The sequence below is a fragment of the Eretmochelys imbricata genome, chromosome 5 (assembly GCF_965152235.1).
Source record: "Eretmochelys imbricata isolate rEreImb1 chromosome 5, rEreImb1.hap1, whole genome shotgun sequence".
NCBI classification, from domain to species: Eukaryota; Metazoa; Chordata; order Testudines; family Cheloniidae; genus Eretmochelys; species Eretmochelys imbricata.
The window spans coordinates 38,133,686-38,155,451 of NC_135576.1; the positions used below are offsets into that span (position 1 = coordinate 38,133,686).

General features: G+C 40.2%; 1 pseudogene; it reads right to left on the reverse strand.

The window, feature by feature from the left end:
* Positions 1 to 810: 810 nt before the first annotated feature.
* On the reverse strand, positions 811 to 1,925 carry LOC144264537 (ubiquitin-conjugating enzyme E2 Q2 pseudogene; annotated as a pseudogene).
* Positions 1,926 to 21,766: the final 19,841 nt, after the last annotated feature.

The following is a 21,766-nucleotide window of genomic DNA, read 5'->3' on the forward strand; positions in this document are numbered from 1 at the left end:
ATTTTATGGTTAATAATAATAATGAATAATAGTAGCACTTTGCATTTACATAGCACTTTTCATCCACAGATCTCAAAGTGAAGTACAAACAGTATTATTATTCCTATTTTACAGAAGCGGAAACTGAGGAGCAAAGATACAAAAGCGACACTAACAGTTTAGTAATAAATATGCGACTCTCCTGACTCTTAGTCCTATGTTCTATACACTACTTTTACACATTTGCATTTTTGTAAAAAAATGTAAGATACATATCTCTTCAATCAGTTTATTCAAACATTGCCACAGCATTTGCCCCTAAGGCAAAGAATATTTAAGCTTCCCATAATACCATTTTTTTAAAAGGAATGGCCAGTGCTTCTTCCCTACTCCATATACAAAAAATGCAAGTCTCCGCAGTCCACAAGTTCTGCAAAGGGTAAAAAATAGTGAGCGACTCCTACTGAATAATCTTTTAGTAACTCAGTTGCTGCCTTTAAAAAGTTTACACTTTTAAATAAAAAGGGAGACGGGAGGAAGTGGCCCAAATATGCTTAACTTAGAGACAAATACAGTGAAGGCCAAAACTGCTAAGTCCAAGATATCTAATAAGAGCAAAATGCTAAGGCTGTAAATTATACTGGATGTGCCAGTTGACAGATTATCCACTAATTTATCTAATAGCTAAAGTCTTCAGTATGGCTGTTATATGGGCACTCATAGCTTGAGAGAGATAGAGAAAGAAAGTGTGTGTGGGTGTGTGTTGGTTGAAAGGAAATTTTAAAAAAGAGCTTGTTTGACATTGGTGCAGGTGTACAACATTCCACAATATTAACCACCTTCTTTTGGAGGAGTGCATCACCCATTTTTCTCATGTATTTCTACTAGATACTTATAGGACTGCTGTGCTCTTGCTAGATTATATTGGTTCTTACTGGCTCCAAACTGTACTCTGGCTTTTCCTTTGACTAAAGTGCCATTGATGACTGATTGTGTTGAATAGGCATTACTTCAGCCCCGTTTAGTAAGAAGTTCCAGGCATAATGCACCCCCACCTGGGACATACCCTCCCATGAGCACAGAGATACCACTTGCACAAAGGGAGGATCTAAGGGAAAATTATCCTTAATGAGAAGTTGAGCAAAATGTATTCTCTACACCTTATTTTTCTTGTAAGACCTGAAGATCTATAACAGGCTGTCAGGATCAACTTTTAGAAATTTAACGTGCCACTTGTACAGGCTGTCATTTATAAGTTCCACTGAATGAATCCTTGTTTTATAACTCTGATCTGTATATATCCCTGAGCTCTTTCGTAAGTCAATCTGAAACCTGGACTGACCCAGACATTTCACCATTTAGGTGGTGGTATCTTTAATTCTTTCTAATTTTTTCTAAATTTAGAAGTTTCTCTTTTTCAGTGCCTTCATACTCAGATTTCTTTCCATCAACAGGTTCTTCCCCCTTCATGTCATAGTGATCTAGGTCTTCAATGTCTTCACTTCCCTCTCCTCCTCCTCTTCTGACATTACTTCTTCTGTCACTGAATTCAGTCCTCTTGGTAATGGCTGATCTAACATCTCAACATCTGGATGCCGAGGAAGGTTGTATAATCTGCAGAGGTCACATAGCAATCACTTCAGTTGTTGAAGAAGCAGACTATTGCTCTTCTTAATGTCTTATAATCGCTCTAACACTGAAGTCAGATTTGGGTAATCTGATTCCACAAGCCATACTGGTGATGAAGAGGGATAAGATTCTGTGACACTGCAGTGGATGGTGATCAGCAGTGGCGGCTGCGGGCTGCCACCTGGCGGTGGTGGCAGTAGAACAAACTGGCAGTGCAGCTCATCCAGCTTCCAGGAGATGATGCAGAAGCACTCATGGTCCTTGTTGAAGATGGACTCGAGGAGCTTCAGCTCAGCCTTGAGCCCGGACACTGACATCCTGGCCTCATCTCTGGCCCAGGCCTGCACCACCTCACCTTGTAACTGATGATGCCTTTTTGTTAGTATATTAGACACATAGACTGGGCAGGCTTATTTTAATTTTTCTTGTCTGGCCATTTCCATGTTAGACTCAGAAAAGGTAGTAAGTTTGTTGAACATTCAGTAGACATATAGAGCATTCTGCCTTTGAGAGAGTTCTAACTGATAATAATTAACTAAAAATATATTCCTTTTTCCATTTTCCCAGAATTTGCTGCAGCTTTCCCAGAAGAGATTGCTGAAGTGAGCCTTGAATATGAGAAATGTTGCCTTAGACATACCCATCCATTAGTATGTGTATAAGCATCTTAGAGTTCTCTTCATCAATCACAGCTAAATGCACAGTGATCCATAAAATAAAACATAACATTTTCAACTCATGAAGAAAATTCAATTTTTAATTAGTTAGGATTCTTAACCTTTCCCATCTCTTTTTAAAAACTTGTGCATGCCTAAAAAAAGAACTATGCAGAAAAATGGACAGAATCCAAGGTCTGGATGAAAGCAAGGGAGCTAAAATGCAAATTTTCTGAATGCATTTTCATCTGTCTTTGTTTACCACAGGACAAGGGTGAAAATATCTTTAGAATTTGTTCAGCTGAAGCACTTCAGCTGTTAATAGTGTGGCAGATAAACTGGTGTATTCTTTTCGTGTTTCTTCAGAATGGCACTAACATCAAATGAAATAGTGAAGGTAAGTAATCTGCATTTGTTTTTTTCTGACTGAGTGCATGGAAACTGGAATACTTTTATCATGCAGAAATACTGGGAATATTGTCTTTTGTATCCCCATTTCCTGATATGATGATGATGTGCAGCCCACAAAACTATTGCACTTTTTCCTTTTGTGTAAATATAAAGAGAGTATAATGAAAATTGAGTTGTAATAGAAACAATTCCAAATTACGTTAGAAACATATAACTGTAAGTATTAAACAGATAACTAGTATATGATAATCAAAAGAGGGAACATTTATTTAGCGATTTAATCCAGTAAATAACAATATCTACCAATCCCACATATAAAAGAAGATTCTTTATTCCATTCAAGTTACATTACATTAAAGCAAATCTTCAATGCCATTTAAGAAACTATACAGTATTTTCCAGGTGACCATTCAGTTTTACTTGAGTAGAGCCAGCCAAAACTCGAGATTTCTAATTTTAGCAGAAATGTCAAAATGTGGAAATTTAGATTCAGTCTGATTTAGACAGAAAATATATATTTAAATTTCTCACAAACGAGAAATCTCTCCCACGGCTCCAAATACTTTTGGAAACAGCACCAACACATGGTGCACAGTGCCCATGAAACTGACAACTATGTCAGTTTCACTAAGCAGCTTCCTGGGCTTTCAGGGTCTCCTTCAGTCCCACCATGCAGACTGCTCTGGAGCCAGAGACCCCAGGGCTTCCAGACTGCCAGCTGACCTGGGAGTCTGGAAGCCCTGAGTCCTTGGATCTGAGGCAGTCTTCCTGGTATGAATGCCCCATAGTCAGAGACCCTGGAAGCTTATTTCAGGGCCTCCAGGCTCCCAACATTCCATGCCAGGGAGCCTGGAAGCCCAAAGAGCCCCAGCTTGAGCCAGGATTCTCATGGCTTCTAGGCTTCCTGCTACAGAGCTGGGAGCCTAGATTCTGGAATGCTAGACATAGAAGGGCTGCCCCAGGGTCCCCAACAACTTGGCATCCATATGGTGGGGCTACCCCAGAGATGCTTGAAGCCCAGCTCCCCAGAAACTTGCGGGGCAGAGTTCCATTGGAATCCAGTCTGAAAGTTGATGAAAATTCATTAACCCAACTTGCTTTCGCAAGATATTTCCAATGAACTAGTAATTTCTGACAAAACTCTGTTTTGTCAGTAAATTTTCTTCAGCTCTACTCAATCTTTTAAAATTGAATGAGTTTGCATTTGAAGTAAAATCAAGATACAGTGGACAAACTCACTGAGCTAATTGTTCATATCAAAATTTTTATCATGTCTGATTCATGAAGCACGAGCACATTCCTGCTGCTGGTAATGAAAAAAAGAATTCAGTAGATAATCATTATATAAATCAATTGAAAATATGAATTATTAAAGAGAATAAAGCAAGTGCTTTAAAAGCACAGAGGTCTGATTAAATATAAAAGACATAGCTAGATGTAGAAATTACAAATCATAGCAAGGGAAAACAGAATTACAAAAACATGTTCACTAATATAAGTTTCACATAATCCACTTGCAGAATGCATTTACATTAATCATAAAGTTATTTTCCATTGCAAACAAGTATTTTGTGAGATAGGCTAAGGGTAATGTGTCAATTTCAATATACATTCTAAAATTCTATATAATTGTAGAGAAAAAATTAACAATCAATAGGCTTTTTGTTGAATAGTCTATATAATTACGGGATGTTCTTAATCATTTGATTCTGCTAAAATTAGTTAACATTATAGTTGTAAAAACTACAAGTAATCTAAAATTATTGTTATTCAAGTTTGAAATTGACCACTGATCAGATTGGGTTGCTTTTTGCAACATATAGGCAAAGATTTTTATTCATTAGCTATGTAGGGGCACCCATTGGAGAGGAGGATGCTGATAAACAAAACATATTTCACAGTTTACACAGAAATAATGGTAATTTTATTAGTACCCACTGCGGTGCATTACACAATGGTGAATAATAAAACTACTTAATTTATTCTTCTATTTACATGTGATAGACATTTCTTGCATCTGGTTAGCTTTTTCCCTGGTTTGATCTCTGGTTAATTTAAAGAACTGCTTTTCTTCAAACCAGTCTGGTACAAATACCAAACTCAACTTTTAGTATAAAAGTTAAATTCACTTAAATATGTATTACATGACTGACAATTACATTTTTAAAATCTGAATCACCCAGAAGCGAAAGGCAGAGCTAATAGCTCCCTATGAGCTAACAGTTCATACAAATTAATTATTTAATTCCAGTCTGTTACATATGTTCGTATTTTACTCTCTCTGTATGTTAAAGGAGTGTTTCTTTGAATACACAAAATATTCTCTGTTGTGTGTTTTTCCGATTCATTGTGACGAATAAGGTTTGCAGGACTGGGCCCCAAGTGCTGTAATGTACAGTTAGTTTATTTCCGAGTACTTCAGCATTTGGGGTCCAGTTTTACAAACCTTATTTATCATACTCTAGCCCTGAGTGTGACTCATCCCACTGTGGGCACACAAGAGAGTAGTTCAGCCATCCTCCCTGTCTGCTAAGGTGAGGAAGAGATCTGGAGTCCTCTTCCTTCCCTCAAGTAAGTGGGCAGAGTGCGACAAAGCTTTGGCTTTATCTCCCCTAACACACCGGCGGGGCTGAGCTGACATGAGGAAAGAGGTAATTGCATTCTGTATAGGGGTGGCACAGATTACTTCTCTCTCGGAGCAAGGAAGGATTAGTGACCTGAGTTACAAAATTACTTCCACATGCTCCTCCTGGACAAGCACAGCTCCATGCAGCCCATAGTCAGGGCTAGGAGGATAGGTGCAATCTAGCCAACAAGTAGTCCTAGAATCATCACTAGCCTACATAGCCATACAAGAAAGTAAGGGGAAGTAAAGCCCCCCCTATATTCCCTTATGTGGGCTACCTATACTGTGAGTTGCAGCATGGGAGAGGAAGCAGGATCTGCAGAGCTACTACTTTCCTTAACCAGTGCAGGTAGGTAGCACTGGAGTGGGAGGGGTGAGGACTGAGCACAGCCAACGCTTAGCTCCCCACTTCTTCTCCACCCCATGGCTCCCCACTGCAATATAGCTCTGCTGCCACACTATGCCCTGGTCTACACTAGGTCTTTAGGTCGAATTTAGCAGCGTTAAATCGATGTAAACCTGCACCCGTCCACACGATGAAGCCCTTTATTTCGACTTAAAGGGCTCTTAAAATCGATTTCTTTACTCCACCCCTGACAAGTGGATTAGTGCTTAAATCGGCCTTGCCGGCTCGAATTTGGGGTACTGTGGACACAATTCGATGGTACTGGCCTCCAGGAGCTATCCCAGAGTGCTCCATTGTGACTGCTCTGGACGGCACTCTCAACTCAGATGCACTGGCCAGGTAGACAGGAAAAGAACTGCAAACTTTTGAATCTCATTTCCTGTTTGGCCAGCGTGGCAAGCTGCAGGTGACCATGCAGAGCTCATCAGCAGAGGTGACCATGATTGAGTCCCAGAATCACAAAAGAGCTCCAGCATGGACTGAACTGGAGGTACAGAATCTTATCGCTGTATGGGGAGAGGAATCCATGCTACCAGAACTCCGTTCCAGTTTTCGAAATGCCAAAACCTTTGTCAAAATCTCCCAGGGCATGAAGGACAGAGGCCATAACAGGGATCCGAAGCACTGCCGCATGAAACTTAAGGAGCTGAGGCAAGCCTACCAGAAAACCAGAGGGGTGAACGGCCGCTCCGGGTCAGAGCCCCAAACATGCCACTTCTATGATGAGCTGCATGCCATTTTAGGGGGTTCAGCCACCACTACCCCAGCCATGTTGTTTGACTCCTTCAATGGAGATGGAGGCAACACGGAAGCAGGTTTTGGGGACGAAGAAGATAGCTCACAGCAAGCAAGCGGAGAAACTGGTTTTCCTGACAGCCAGGAACTGTTTCTCACCCTGGACCTAGAGCCAGTACCCCCCAACCCACCCAAGGCTGCCTCCTGGACCCGGCAGGCGGAGAAGGGACCTCTGGTGAGTGTACCTTTTAAAATACTATACATAGTTTAAAAGCAAGCATGTGAAAGGATTAATTTGCCCTGGCATTTGCGGCTCTCCTGGATGTACTCCCAAAGCCTTTGCAAAAGGTTTCTGGGGAGGGCAGCCTTATTGCGTCCTTCATGGTAGGACACTTTACCACTCCAGGCCAGTAACACGTACTCAGGGAATCATTGTACAACAAAGCATTGCAGTGTATGTTTGCTGGCGTTCAAACAACATCCATTCTTTATCTCTCTGTGTTATCCTCAGGAGAGTGAGATATCATTCATGGTCTCCTGGTTGAAATAGGGTGCTTTTCTTCAGGGGACATTCAGAGGAGCCCGTTCCTGCTGAGCTGTTTGCCTGCGGCTGAACAGAAATGTTCCCCGCTGTTAGCCATGAGGAGGGGGGAGGGTTGAGGGGATAGCCACGCGGCGGGGGGAGGCAAAATGCGACCTTGTAACGAAAGCACATGTGCTATGTATGTAATGTTAACAGCAAGGTTTACCCTGAAAGAGTGTAGCCACTGTTTTATAAAATGTGTCTTTTTAAATACCGCTGTCCCTTTTTTTTTCTCCACCAGCTGCATGTGTTTCAATGATCACAGAGGCTAGTGAAGATTCTCCTTCCCAGAGGCGAGTGAAGATTAGAAAGAAAAAAATGCACTCATGATGAAATGTTCTCTGAGCTCATGCTGTCCTCCCACACTGACAGAGCACAGACAAATGCATGGAGGCAAATAATGTCAGTGTGCAGGAAAGCACAAAATGACCAGGAGGAGAGGTGGCGGGCTGAAAAGAATAAGTGGCGGGCTGAAGACAGGGCTGAAGCTCAAATGTGGCGGCAGCGCAATGCTGAGGCTGCTGGAGGACCAAACCAGTATGCTCCAGTGTATGGTTGAGCTGCAGCAAAGGCAGCTGGAGCACAGACTGCCACTACAGCCCCTGTGTAACCAACCGCCCTCCTCCCCAAGTTCCATAGCCTCCACACCCAGACGCCCAAGAACGCGGTGGGGGGGCCACCGGCCAACCAGCCACTCTGCCACAGAGGATTGCCCAAAAAAAAGAAGGCTGGCATTCAATAAATTTTAAAGTTGTAAACTTTTAAAGTGCTGTGCTTAAAGTGCTGTGTGGCATTTTCCTTCCCTCCTCCACCACCCCTCCTGGGCTACCTTGGTAGTCGTCCCCATATTTGTGTGATGAATGAATAAAGAATGCATGAATGTGAAGCAACAATGACTTTATTGCCTCTGCAAGCAATGATTAAAGGGAGGATGGGAGGGTGGTTAGCTTGCAGGAAAGTAGAGTGAACCAAGGGGCGGGGGGTTTCATCAAGGAGAAACAAACAGAACTTTCACACCGTAGCCTGGCCAGTCATGAAACTGGTTTTCAAAGCTTCTCTGATGCGTACCGCGCCCTCCTGTGCTCTTCTAACTGCCCTGGTGTCTGGCTGCGAGTAACCAGCAGCCAGGCTATTTGCCTCAACCTCCCACCCCGCCATAAAGTCTCCCCCTTACTCTCACAGATATTGTGGAGCACACAGCAAGCAGTAATAACAGTGGGAATATTGGTTTCGCTGAGGTCTAAATGAGTCAGTAAACTGCGCCAGCGCGCCTTTAAACGTCCAAATGCACATTCTACCACCATTCTGCACTTGCTCAGCCTGTAGTTGAACAGCTCCTGACTACTGTCCAGGCTGCCTGTGTACGGCTTCATGAGCCATGGCATTAAGGGGTAGGCTGGGTCCCCAAGGATACATGTAGGCATTTCAACATCCCCAACAGTTATTTTCTGGTCTGAGAATAAAGTCCCTTCCTGCAGCTTTTGAAACAGACCAGAGTTCCTGAAGATGCGAGCGTCATGTACCTTTCCCAGCCATCCCACGCTGATGTTGGTGAAACGTCCCTTGTGATCCACCAGAGCTTGCAGCACTATTGAAAAGTACCCCTTGTGGTTTATGTACTCGGCGGCTTGGTGCTCCGGTGCCAAGATAGGGATATGGGTTCCGTCTATGGCCCCACCACAGTTAGGGAATCCCATTGCAGCAAAGCCATCCACTATGACCTGCACATTTCCCGGGTCACTACCCTTGATATCAGCAGATCTTTGATTGCGTGGGCTACTTGCATCACAGCAGCCTCCACAGTAGATTTGCCCACTTCAAATTGATTCCCAACTGACCGGTAGCTGTCTGGCGTTGCAAGCTTCCACAGGGCTATCGCCACTCGCTTCTCAACTGTGAGGGCTGCTCTCATCTTGGTATTCATGCGCTTCAGGGCAGGGGAAAGCAAGTCACAAAGTTCCATGAAAGTGCCCTTATGCATGCGAAAGTTTCGCAGCCACTGGGAATCGTCCCAGACCTGCAACACTATGCGGTCCCACCAGTCTGTGCTTGTTTTCCAAGCCCAGAATCGGTGTTCCACAGCATGAACCTGCCCCATTAGCACCATGATGCATGCATTGGCAGGGTCCATGCTTTCACAGAAATCTGTGTCCATGTCCTGATCGCTCACGTGACTGCGCTGACGTCGCCTCCTCGCCCGATATCGCTCTGCCAGGTTCTGGTGCTGCATATACTGCTGGATAATGCGTGTGGTGTTTAATGTGCTCCTAATTGCCAAAGTGAGCTGAGCGACCTCCATGCCTTGGTATGGCGTCTGCACAGAAAAAAGGCGTGGAACGCTTGTCTGCCATTGCTCTGATGGAGGGAGGGGCGACTGACGACATGGCTTACAGGGTTGGCTTCAGGGAGCTAAAATCAACAAAGGGGGTGGCTTTACATCAAGGAGTATTTCAGGCAGGACTTCACGGAGGGTTCCAATAAGAAATGGTGCACCTAAGTTATTGTTCTTATTGGAACAAGGAGGTTAGTCTGGCCTCTGATTGATACATGGCTAAATTTACCTCGCTGCACCTTCTCTGTGAGTGACTGCAGTGTGACCTAGAGGAATGAGTCCCCTAAACAGGGGAGGGGGGGAAGCAAATGAGTACAAAACAGATCTGGTCTATTTCTTGTTTTGATCCACTCCATCTATCTTTTACATCTTTGGCTGGCAGCAGACGGTGCAGAAGGACTGCATGCCATCCACATCTCATGGCTGCTCGGCAGAAGATGATGCAATACGACTGCTAGCCATCCTCATCTCTTGCCTGCCCGGCAGAAGATGGTACAGTACGACTGCTAGCAATCCGTATCGCCTGCCTGCTCACCATAAGACGGTTCAATAGGACTGACTGAAGGACTAAAGAGAATGACCTGGTCAAGTCACTCCAAATTTAGTCCCTGTGCCCATGTCTGTCCAGGCGCTCCCGGGCGATGTGGCCAGGAGCACCTCAGACATGACGATGACGGCTACCAGTCATATTGCACCGTCTGCTGCCAGATGGGAATGGGTTGCTGCTACTGTGTAGCAATGCAGTACCGCATCTGTCAGCACCCAGGAGACATACGATGATGGTTACCTGAGCGGGCTCCATGCTTGCCGTGGTATGGCGTCTGCACAGGTAACTCAGGAAAAAAGGCGCGAAACGATGGTCTGCCCTTGCTTTCACGGAGGGAGGGAGGGAACAGGGGCCTGACGATATGTACCCAGAACCACCCGCGACAATGTTTTAGCCCCATCAGGCATTGGGATCTCAACCCAGAATTCCAATGGGCAGCGGAGACTGTGGGACTGTGGGATAGCTACCCACAGTGCAACGCTCCGGAAGTTGACTCTAGCCTCGGTACTGTGGAAGCACTCCACCGAGTTAATGCACTTAATGCACTTAGAGCATTTTCTGTGGGGACACACACTCGAATATATAAAACCGATTTCTAAAAAACCTACTTCTATAAATTCGACCTAATTCCGTAGTGTAGACATACCCTAAGTGATGTACACTCTGCCAGGGATAGGCCCAACAGAATTTACTTTCTGCAGGAGCAAGGGGAAGACCAGGAGGCAGTTGGTCTGTCTCAAACTACTTCAAAGGCAGCTCCTGGGATAGTGCAACCACATGGTGCCTCTTGCTCAGAGAAAATTGTAAAATGACGGTCTAGCCCCATGTGAACAAGAACTACTGGACTCTTCTCTTGAATTACTATTCTGCCCTCTTAAAACGGAAGACTGCGTACACTAGTCTCACAATATTGCAGTAATGTTACAATTGTGTGGACCTCGTTGATTTCAGCTCACCGAGTTTCATGTGAGCACTTCCTTCACATTTGATTCACACAAGACTGCAACCCCTGAATTTTAGTTTGTTTCATGAACAAAAAAAATAAAAAAAATTCCAAGTTAAGCACATTAAAAAATACTGTTTCACTCGCATTTCAATGGAAAAATCATAAATTGTCCTAGATTCACAAACGTTAGTGAAACTTGCAACAAAAGAAGGCTGAGTTTTTATTTTTTAACAAAACGCCAGGGGTGTTTTCCATGATTTCACATTTCAGACTAAATTCTTGAATAAACTAGTAAACACACCAGCATTATTAAAATGCAGAATAGACAAAGTAATTATGAGGAAGTAGTTTGTGTAGGGAAGATATTTCACTTTAATCTATTCGCCCAAATAAGCAATGGGTATGACTACGCAGGAGACAGTTTCTCTTTTAACTCTGCAAGTTATGGCCTGCATATGCTATTTTTCCAATACATCTTTATATTGTACTCCAGTCAGATGGCAATGTCTAAGCACACCTGCTCCTTGGTTTTCATCTAAACATAAAAGGCAATGCTTAAAACTAATAAATAAACAAACATGAACATAACTCCATCTATTTAATCCATGCTATTTCATTCATTCCTGATGAAATTCTATTGACTTCAATGGAGCTGTACTTACACCAGGAGTGAATCTGGTCAACAGTTTCTCATCTCTTCTTGCCTGATCCAATGCCCACTGAACTAAAATGGGGTTTTCATCAAGCTGATTGGGAAGTGATTTACCACCCCGACTCCTCCTCCCCCCAGAAATAAAATAAAATAGAGAACATTGAGAGAGAGAGAGAGAGAGAGAATCCATTTAGCCAAAAGTCATTTTCAATCAAATTTATTTTGATGGAAACATTTTTAACCAGTTCTACTTTTCAGGAATTATACACTAGAAGATTTTTCAAAGCTACGCACAGGATCTAACAGTACTGGACATTCAGATCCCTATGGCAGTTCTGAAAGTAACATCTCTGCTTTATGTTACCCAATAAAAAATTGATCCTTGATATTCTCCTTGTCTGATCAGGGATATGATTTATAAACAAGGCCATGATTTTCCACACCCTCAAAAACCCTATTAGGTCTTTTCCAGAATGTGCATGGATACTTCCATGATTTTCAAGTTCTCTAAGCAGTGAAAACAGAGCTGCACACATTTTTGGATAAAATTGAACAACTGTTTCATTCATTCCTCAACTTGCCCTTATTCTTTAAGATTCTCATAGCAATTTTTAAGTTTATAGATTTCCTCAGCTCTAACAAATTTGATTTAAAGTATTTATATATATAAATGTAGCGGAGAATGACTACTTCAGAGCAAGTAACTAAAACAATTTCCTAGAAGAGCCCAACAGGAATATCATCCAAACTATTCTTAAAGACTGGCACAGAGTATAATTAGAAATCAGCAGTACAGAGTACCTCAAAGAAATACAGTTCAGTTAGCAACACTCAAAGCCTCTTAACATTAAAAAAATAAAACAAAACAAAAAAACCACAATAGAAAAATAAAGGAACTAGTGGTCCTGTCTTCCTTAGGGAGAAAGTTATAAACCAATCATAACAAATGTACTTCCTTGGGAACTGTATTAAGAAAATGAAATTCTTGTATATTAATATTTGTATTATTATTGGACAGTTTAACTAAAATATACCTTTTCTATTTTAGACAGAAACATACTAAGATGAAAGCATTCAATCTAGTCAGACTGAAGACACCTTCAACATATCACCAGGAGGTACTTTCATTAGAAAGGGAACATACAGAATAAATCATGAGTAAAAAAAAATAAATTAAAAACAGATTGACAAATTATATTTCCAGTAAAAAAAGTAAATTGCTTTTGGTGAATCAAAATCTATTAAAGATTTGAACAGCAGAAAATAATTTGGTAATAGATGGATTATTATTTAAATGAAGCATAAGAGGGGAAAGTAGTATTCATTAATGTGGATAAATCAGTATGAGCACTGTCAATTCCATTTTCCATCTGTAATCCTCCTAATTTAAGGTCTTTATGGAGGGATATCAAGCATTAGATATAAAAACATTTAAAATATTATTTATATAAACTGTCAAATGTTACTTGTGCTGCAGATATAAGGAAAAAATTCCTGGTGTGACTTCATTGACCTTACTGATTGAATTTGGCCCACATTTGGCCTGATGCTGTTCCAGCTAAAACTGATGGTAGCTTTGTCACTGATTCCACTGGGATCAGAATTGCCTAGCCCATTTTTTATTATAAGCTGTAAGTGAACTTTATTTGAACTGTATTGTTAGCCTGGAGCCTGCATAATACTATATATCAATTTTAGTTATACTCTGAAAATGTAAAATCCATTGGATGAAAATTATTTAACATTTATCAGATATATTACCTTGCAGCTACAAAGTACTGTCCTCAAGAGACCCATGTGAACATCAGATAGCAAGACAATTATATACACAGGAAAATAAAAATTGTGTAAGTTATATATTGGGTACAAGCAGGATGTCATAGGTTTGCAAGATCCAAATGGGAGCTCAGCCAGACTGTGACTGCCCTGGATGTTGATGCACAAGGAGGTATGGCTAAAGAATCCAACCCCTGCAGTGCCATACACAAATCAAAAACTAACTTGCATACTATGGTCTCACCTACCCTCTAAACTAGGCCAGCAGAGTTGGTTGACCTCAGAAGAGAGCACACAATGCACCTGTCAAAGGTGCACAACAGGGGCCACATTTCTCTTGCGTGTTTGGTAGCTTCAGAAATGATTGCCTCCCAGAGCTCCTGCTGGGACAATGCAGCACCATGCTGCTGCCAAGGTGGGCCAGTGTGAAAAAACACCACCACCACCACCACATGATGGAGAGTCTTGGGTGAGATATAAAAAAAACAAAACAAAACAAAACCCTTGCACCCTGGAGAAGAGTGATTAAGATGGCTTTAATCCACCTTTACACTGCACTCTCCCAATCTTGAGCTCCTCTGGACACCCCTCAGCCACACACACCATACCAATAACTTAGATAGCTGCAGGGACTGCAAGTTGTAGGGGCTTCTATGGATCCTCCCCACAGGCCACAGCACTTCCTGGAATCTTTTCAGAGCTGTTTGCAAATTCTATCTGCCATTTTATTATATGTCTTCTCACACATCTAAATCCGAGTAAATACGATCTTCTATTGCACTCAATCTGTCAGTGTCTACTGACTCTAATATTTGAGTTAAAGCAATTTCTCAGCTTTTTTTTTTTAAATACACACACACAGTTGAGTCTACTGATAAAAGCTGTGTAAATATCTTCAGTTTCAATACAATGTTCTTCAGCGAGAGATCACTGACCCTTTATTCCTATGCAGGTAAGAAGTTGGTCCTAAGCACTGTTAGCAAGCTCTCTCTCTAACCTAGGTCTCTGCAGGAGACAAGTAATCTGGCAACAAACAACTACAGAATTATAGGTTAACTGAGGATTCTTCTTCTCAAGCTTCTGGGCAAATCATAAAATGTGGAGAAAACTAACCCAAATAAAGTTAAATTTGATCCTCTGCACTGCAACTGAGAAAACAGGTCACGATGTATGGAGACAGGCGAGTCCTGCTGAGTACTGTAAGCCAAAAAACTACTGGCTTTGAATCTTGGTCACGACAGACAGTTTAAAGTCATTTAATGTTTAAGCGAAAAGGCAAGATGGTCTCAGATCAGTGTCTAGTGGAAAATATTACAAGAAACCAACAGCAGTAATTCAGTAGTTTTTGCCATCTATGATTAAGGAACAGTAATTGGGGAGAAAGCATAACCTATTCACATTTAAATTTACTGAAATAATTAATAACTAAATTATATATTTGGCATGCGTAGAATATTTCAGCTTTGATATGGTCAATCTATCTGAATTTTGTAGTATTTTGAAGTACTGAAAAAGAGGATGGGGAATATTAAAAGAAAAAAATAAAAATATGCTGTAAGTATTGTTGCACAAATTATGCTTAAGATAGGAAGTTCTTTAAGACACTTAAAGAGTTAGGAGAACTTCCTCAAGTAAGGTTGGCAAGGAAGGGAAGTAAGGATATATCCCTGAAGTGAAGTGCACGCTTCTGCCTCTCATATACCAAAGTAGTGCAGTTATAGTAACATTTCCACCTTATCCCATTTTTTCAGTGTGCATTTTCTTGGAACTATTGTTATATTCAACAGATTAACAGTGATGATGAATCCTTTGAGTTTCTAATTGAGCATGTATTTTCTCAAGTTATTCCTTATTAAAAATATACTATAATATGATGGTAATAGTCCAAATGCCAAATGATATAATTACAGTCCAGAACACTACAGCTTACTCTAAAAACACCACAATATTTTTCTTGAAATGCTTTCAAACAACAAACAAACGTGGCCTAGACTTTTAAAGAAATTTATAAATAAGAGCATTATAGAAACATCAGTATATAATATTTAAACATAAGAAAATAAAGATATACTTTTATGATTTGAGGGAACACTGAAAATCCATAAAACGTTAGTGAAAGCAGTCTTAAGACATGTAGCAAATTAATTGTCCACATCAATCTTATGGAAATGTTTCCTTATACACAGCTTGGCTCACTTTTATGAGAGTTCCTCTTACTGAATTCAGGTGCAGGTGGTAAGGAGTAGCATGTTATACAAACTGAAAGGGGGTTCTTGGGGGAATAAGGAAGAAACTGCAAGTATTCCAATGTATTACTATGTTGTTTAAAATAAAAAAAAAAGGTAAGTGTAGGTAAAAAATGTACAGGACAAAACTGCAAATTCTGAACTGGAATTTTATCAAATATGAGACTTGTGGCTTATCATCAAGTGCTACTGTGTAGTTCGTGGTTTGAGCCTGTTTGAAACTGCATGTGGGACTGCATTAAACTACCTTAGTTAATATATTTAATATTATGGGATAGAAGGAAAAACAATTTCCCCTCCCCAAAAAGTCGTTCAGTATACTGTGCACAAGCCTGTCTGCTGGCAGCTGTGACAGATGTGTTTATGTTTCGATAGTATATATATACCTACAGTGTGTGGAATACATTGAGATTATTTCATGTAGAAGGTGCTATATAAAAGTAAAAGAGAAATGAGGATTATTTAAATCCTTCAACTACAACTGTCTCATCCTAGTACTGTCTAGGATACTCACTGTTGTTTTAGTGGTAATTTGTGCATATGTTCTAAACTAGCCATGACTCTAGGGGTATTCAGGCATGGGGGATAGCAGTGTGGAAGTTGTGGCTCAGGTGGCGAGCTGCTAAATCCACACTGCTATTTTTAGTGTGCCAGCTGGAACTGAGCTAGCATGAGTCTGTCCTCCTGGGCTGGGAGGCTCGCTTCTAGCTATAGTGTACACATACCCTAGAAGTAAAGCTGCTAGCACAGTTGGCATATGTTATTTCCCTTCCTATGCAATGCTCCCTGTCACAAGCTCCTGTTATCCCAAAGTGCCTCTCTGGTTTATAATCTCAACTCCTCTCCATGGTGTGCAGGGTGAGGGGACTTCTACACATAACCTCAAGTATTTTGTGGTGTGTGTGCAGGACATCTTCTACAATCTCACCTACCAACACCCTTTCTGGCCTCTGGGTATTAAAATAAATATTTTTAATTGACCCAGGCAGGTTATTTTCCACAGAACCCCCTAATGCAGAAGCATGAACTCCAACTCATAGCACCACAGCTGGCAATATAGTCTCTTATTATTGGCCTTGCATCTTTGGGACAAAGGCACATGGGTACACTCAGACAGATCTTCTCACTGCAGAACTGCTAGTCTCTCAGTCAGGGAGTTCTTTCAAAACAAACAAAATTTCCAGTCAGAGGCTTTGTTTCCCAGTTTTTAAATTGGCAGAACTCCTCATTCTAGAGGGTTTGTTTCAAAGTGGACATTTCCCTTCTCCAGTCTTTAGTAGTTAGCACTGGTCTGTCTAGTATGCTGCACTGCCTTTTTTTCTAGTTATATCCCAGAATGTCTCAACAATGAGCAAAAGCATATGAACAATGGAATGACTTGTCCTTGTAAATCCTCAGTCAAGAAAAATGCAGGACTTGCATCACTCCTTCTCCCAGCATGCCTTACTTAAACCCAGCTACATTTCCAGCAATACCAAAAGAAGGGGGGCGTTTCAGCCCACTTGTACAACCGAAACTCCAGTTACAATTGAACAGCAACTCAGGAGAGCTGGGTTCTATTCCTGACTCTGCCATGGGCTTCATGTGTGACCCTGGGCAAATCAATCTCTCCCTGCCTCAGTTTCCTATCTGTAAAGTGACTAAGTGATAATCAGGCTTCCCCTAGCTCACAGAGAAGTGGCAAGGCTAAAATCCATCAATATGTGAAGATAGTGTAGCGCGAACTAGAGACAAGTCCATAAATAAATATCCAATACTGACCAATGTTGCGGATGGATTACCAGACTATAGGATCTTACGATACGGCAGTTCCTGTGTCTTCTTCGGTTAGTAACAACTTCTTCTATTGGCATAGTTTTTGTTCTTGAAAAGAATCACTTATAACATAGTACCAAAGAATAAAACATTCTCACACATCAGACCAATTGGCCAGACAATCAAAACTATCACTTCAAATGTAATTTAATTTAACAAAGAAGTTGAACATCTTTAAGATACCAGCAAATCAGCATTGCTTCACCCCGAATTGCCCCATCCTAATACCATGTGTTTTAAGAGGATTTTTGCTTTGGCTACTTCAAGGTTGTTGATTTCCTCCATTACAATAATGAAAAACATTACAATTCTAGAAGCTTTTTAATAATTACTGCTACTTACTCTGAGCTACCATGTCGTTTACTGTTAACAGTGAAAGTCTTAAAATCATGATTTTCTGTCTTTTCAATTAAGGATAGATTTACAGAGTAGTCTCCAGAGGAAATGCCAGGCTACTGATGACTCTACATTAATCTTCCACACAGCTTTTAGCATCCATGTGTGGGATGGATCCTGCTCCCACTAAATTAAATGGGATTTTGCTAATCTTCAGTTGCAGCCGGATCTGGCCCTATAAATATATTCTACATCAAGAAGCCTTAGTGGCACAAAGATGAAACAAGAGTCATTATGGGCCAATTTATAGCAATTAAACTATAAATCAAAAGTACAACTACACATTTGTCTTTGATGGAAAGAAGCAACTGCTAGCAATTCAATCATACACAATAAATGAAACAGCTCAAGGAAACCTTTAAGGTTAAGGCTTCTGTGTGTTACATCGGCTGTCACACAATCAGATTACCTTTTGGACTGTGGAACTACGTTATCTTTTCTTTTCTTTTATTATTAATTACCGAACCACATTATCTTTTCTATTTTATTATGAATTACCAAAATAATTTTCTGCAGGTTTCTCTATATCGTAAAGGAATTTCCCATGGCATTCACACCTATATTTTAAGAGCTATCCAAGAAAAAAAAATGTTGAACAATTTTTCCCGATAATGATCTAAAAACTTCTATGATTTCATCATTATAAAGGGGCTCAGATACAACAGTGATTGAAGTAGTATAAGTAACAGGATAGATGCCTCCATCCATCATTCCCATTGGTCATTTGTGTGCCCAGAGGTATTAACTCAAAATACAGTAGGTTCAACTCACTCCCCCCGACCCACAAAAAAGGAAAAATGAAATGCCAAAAATAATAATGGGGATAGAGTGATTTATTTGTGTGATATGCTAGAAAAGCTAAATAGGTATAATAGGCTAACATCTGACTTAGAGGGGAGTAGCAGGGTTGTGATAATCTCCAAGTATCATAAGGGCATAAACACCGAGCAGGAGATGAATCATATAGGATGGCATAAACTAGGAATAATAGGATGAAACTAAGAAAGGAAATGTTAGGGTAATTTTTAGGAAAAACTTTCTGATAGTGGGTTCCTTACGTCTCTAGATCTGCTTTCCCAAGGGAAGTGGTGAAAGACTCATTGCTTGGGAGGTTTAAATCTAAATTAGATGAAAGCATTTGAAAACACATTGTAGAAAATAATTCTGCAGTGCCAGGAAAATTAACTGGTGTGCTAATAAGTCTTTTCCATCTCTAATTTCCCTAGTTTTGTCATTTAAAGATAGACATATCAACCCCAAAAGATTAAAAATACAAGACCACTGAAAGAAGTGGACATTTAAGTAACTGATTTATCTTAGCAAGAGTCTTATCGTACAGTTTTTAAAACTCCTCTGAAGAGATCACCCATCATTACCAATCTCAATTTTCTAGATCTATTTTTTTGTCCTGTTTTGTTCCCTTTTTGTTTTGTAAAGGGAAAAAGGAAATTTAACAGAAGATTATATATCTGGGAGAGGGTGAGGACTGATACAAAAGATGCCAGGAGTGCTTCATTTTGGGTGGCCAGACCTGTATTCATATATGTTTACATGTCAAGTAAAATTCAGATCTCTTATAACTATAGAAAGGCTATTTCTCAACGAAATATACATATCTTTTCAATCCCCCCATAATCTCAAAGATGTAAGTATTAGTAAGACACTAGATATATTAATAAAACAATCTGTTTTATTTAAGAATCTCACATAAATTTCAATACACTACTCACTTATTCTCAAAGTAAGTTGGACCTAATTCTGACCTCACTAACACCATGGCATGTCAGGTGTAACTCTACTAAAGTCAAGAGAATTACAGCTGTATAGAACTTATGTAAGAGAGTTCAGAATTAAGTCACTTGTATACAGAATGTCAGATACCCACATCAAACTCCTCTTGTATAAATAGAACATGTATAATTGCAACTTTCAGTGTTTAAAATTCAGAATGTGTACTCATACCTTAAAGATGGTAAAATATTAATGTTATTAAAATGTAATCTCCTAGAGAATTGATGTCAGGTATACTAAAATTTCTTATTATAGTTAAAAGTTATTTAACTTTGCTATTACTACGTTCTTGAAATATTCTGTAGCATCTTCATTAATTTAAGTACAATAGCTGTTAAAGTTTTTTGCAAGTGCTTTATTATCTCTCTCCCACAAGGATCCATGTTGCTTGTCTTGCCAGGTAAGCAGGGCTCAGCATGGATCCATATGAAGCCTTCAAGACTATTCACACAGAAGGATCATTGTTAAGCAACAGCAGACATTTATTTCTCCCAGTTTCCAAGACCCAGTTGGCCAGAAATGAAAGATGACATTTGAATTTGGATTCTCACTTCACCCCCAAAAGATAGCATATTAAGTTATTTTGATCTTTCTCCTCAGAACTGCACAAGTCATACCATGACCTGGACACTTTTAATCTTAAATTTTGATCCTTAAACTTAAACTTCAGTCCTTACACAAGCAAAATTCCCATCTCAAATTGAATATTGTAGGATCAGGCCCTTAGTTAGAAAAAAGAACTGGTTTTTGGGTGCGCAATAGACCATAGTAATATTTTGGTGGAGGAAAGGAGTATCTTCAGTCTTGTTGCTAGACTGGCTAGGTTAATGGAGTTCCTAAATCAACCAAAAATAGCAAGCATTTGTTGTACGATCAGCTTCTCAATACAACCAGTAGAAAGAGCAAACTCTTAATACAAATATCTGAGTTAGCTATCAAAGCTTTCAGTCGACCACTTTTATTGGTTGTTGCAGCTGAGATTCTATTCCTAATCCTACCCACAAATCCCTATATGACATCATTGCCCTGATGTACTGTTTACTCTAAGTTAAGCATAGAAGAACTGAAGTTTAAATAGAAGATAGAATGTATTTTGCTTTGGCTATAACAAAAAAACTAAAAAATGGGATTTCAGAACACGTGAATACCTAACCCAAAAAATTGCTTAATATTATTGCCAATATTTTTATCTTCCCTTCCTCCCAGTATTTATCATCACTTACCAAGTTATGGCTTCACTTTGTTTGAAAGGTCGCTGCACAAGCAAAGCAAGAAACTGCTTGAGATCCAGCTTTTGGGGGACTGTCTTTTGTTTGTGAAATGCCATACACATGTATAAATAATAATAAATGTTAGCACAAAGAAACAACTGGAACAAGATACAAGGTGGTGAAACAAGGATTTTGTGCCTAATATAGTAGACTAGAAACATTACTGAAGAATTCAGAGTAACAGCCGTGTTAGTCTGTATTCGCAAAAAGAAAAGGAGTACTTGTGGCACCTTAGAGACTAACTAATTTATTTGAGCATAAGCTTTCGTGAGCTACAGCTCACTTCATCGGATGCATACTGTGGAAAGTATAGATGATCTTTTTATACACACAAAGCATGAAAAAATGGGTGTTTACCACTACAAAAGGTAAATCAGACACAAATCAGATGTCAAGAATTATAACATTCATAAACCAGTCGGAGAACACTTCAATCTCTCTGGTCACGCGATTACAGACATGAAAGTTGCGATATTACAACAAAAAAACTTCAAAACCAGACTCCAGCGAGAGACTGTTGAATTGGAATTCATTTGCAAATAGGATACAATTAACTTAAGCTTGAATAGAGACTGGGAGTGGCTAAGTCATTATGCAAGGTAACCTATTTCCCCTTGTTTTTTCCTAACCCAAGTCATACCATGACGTTCTTGTTAAACCCTGGATTTGTGCTGGAAATGGCCCACCTTGATTATCATACACATTGTAAGGAGAGTGATCACTTTAGATAAGCTATTACCAACAGGAGAGTGGGGTGGGGGGAGAGAAAACCTTTTGTAGTGGTAAACACACATTTTTTCATGCTTTGTGTGTATAAAAAGATCTTCTATACTTTCCACAGTATGCATCCGATGAAGTGAGCTGTAGCTCACGAAAGCTTATGCTCAAATAAATTGGTTAGTCTCTAAGGTGCCACAAGTACTCCTTTTCTTATTACTGAAGAACAAATGGGGGGGGGGATAACTTTTG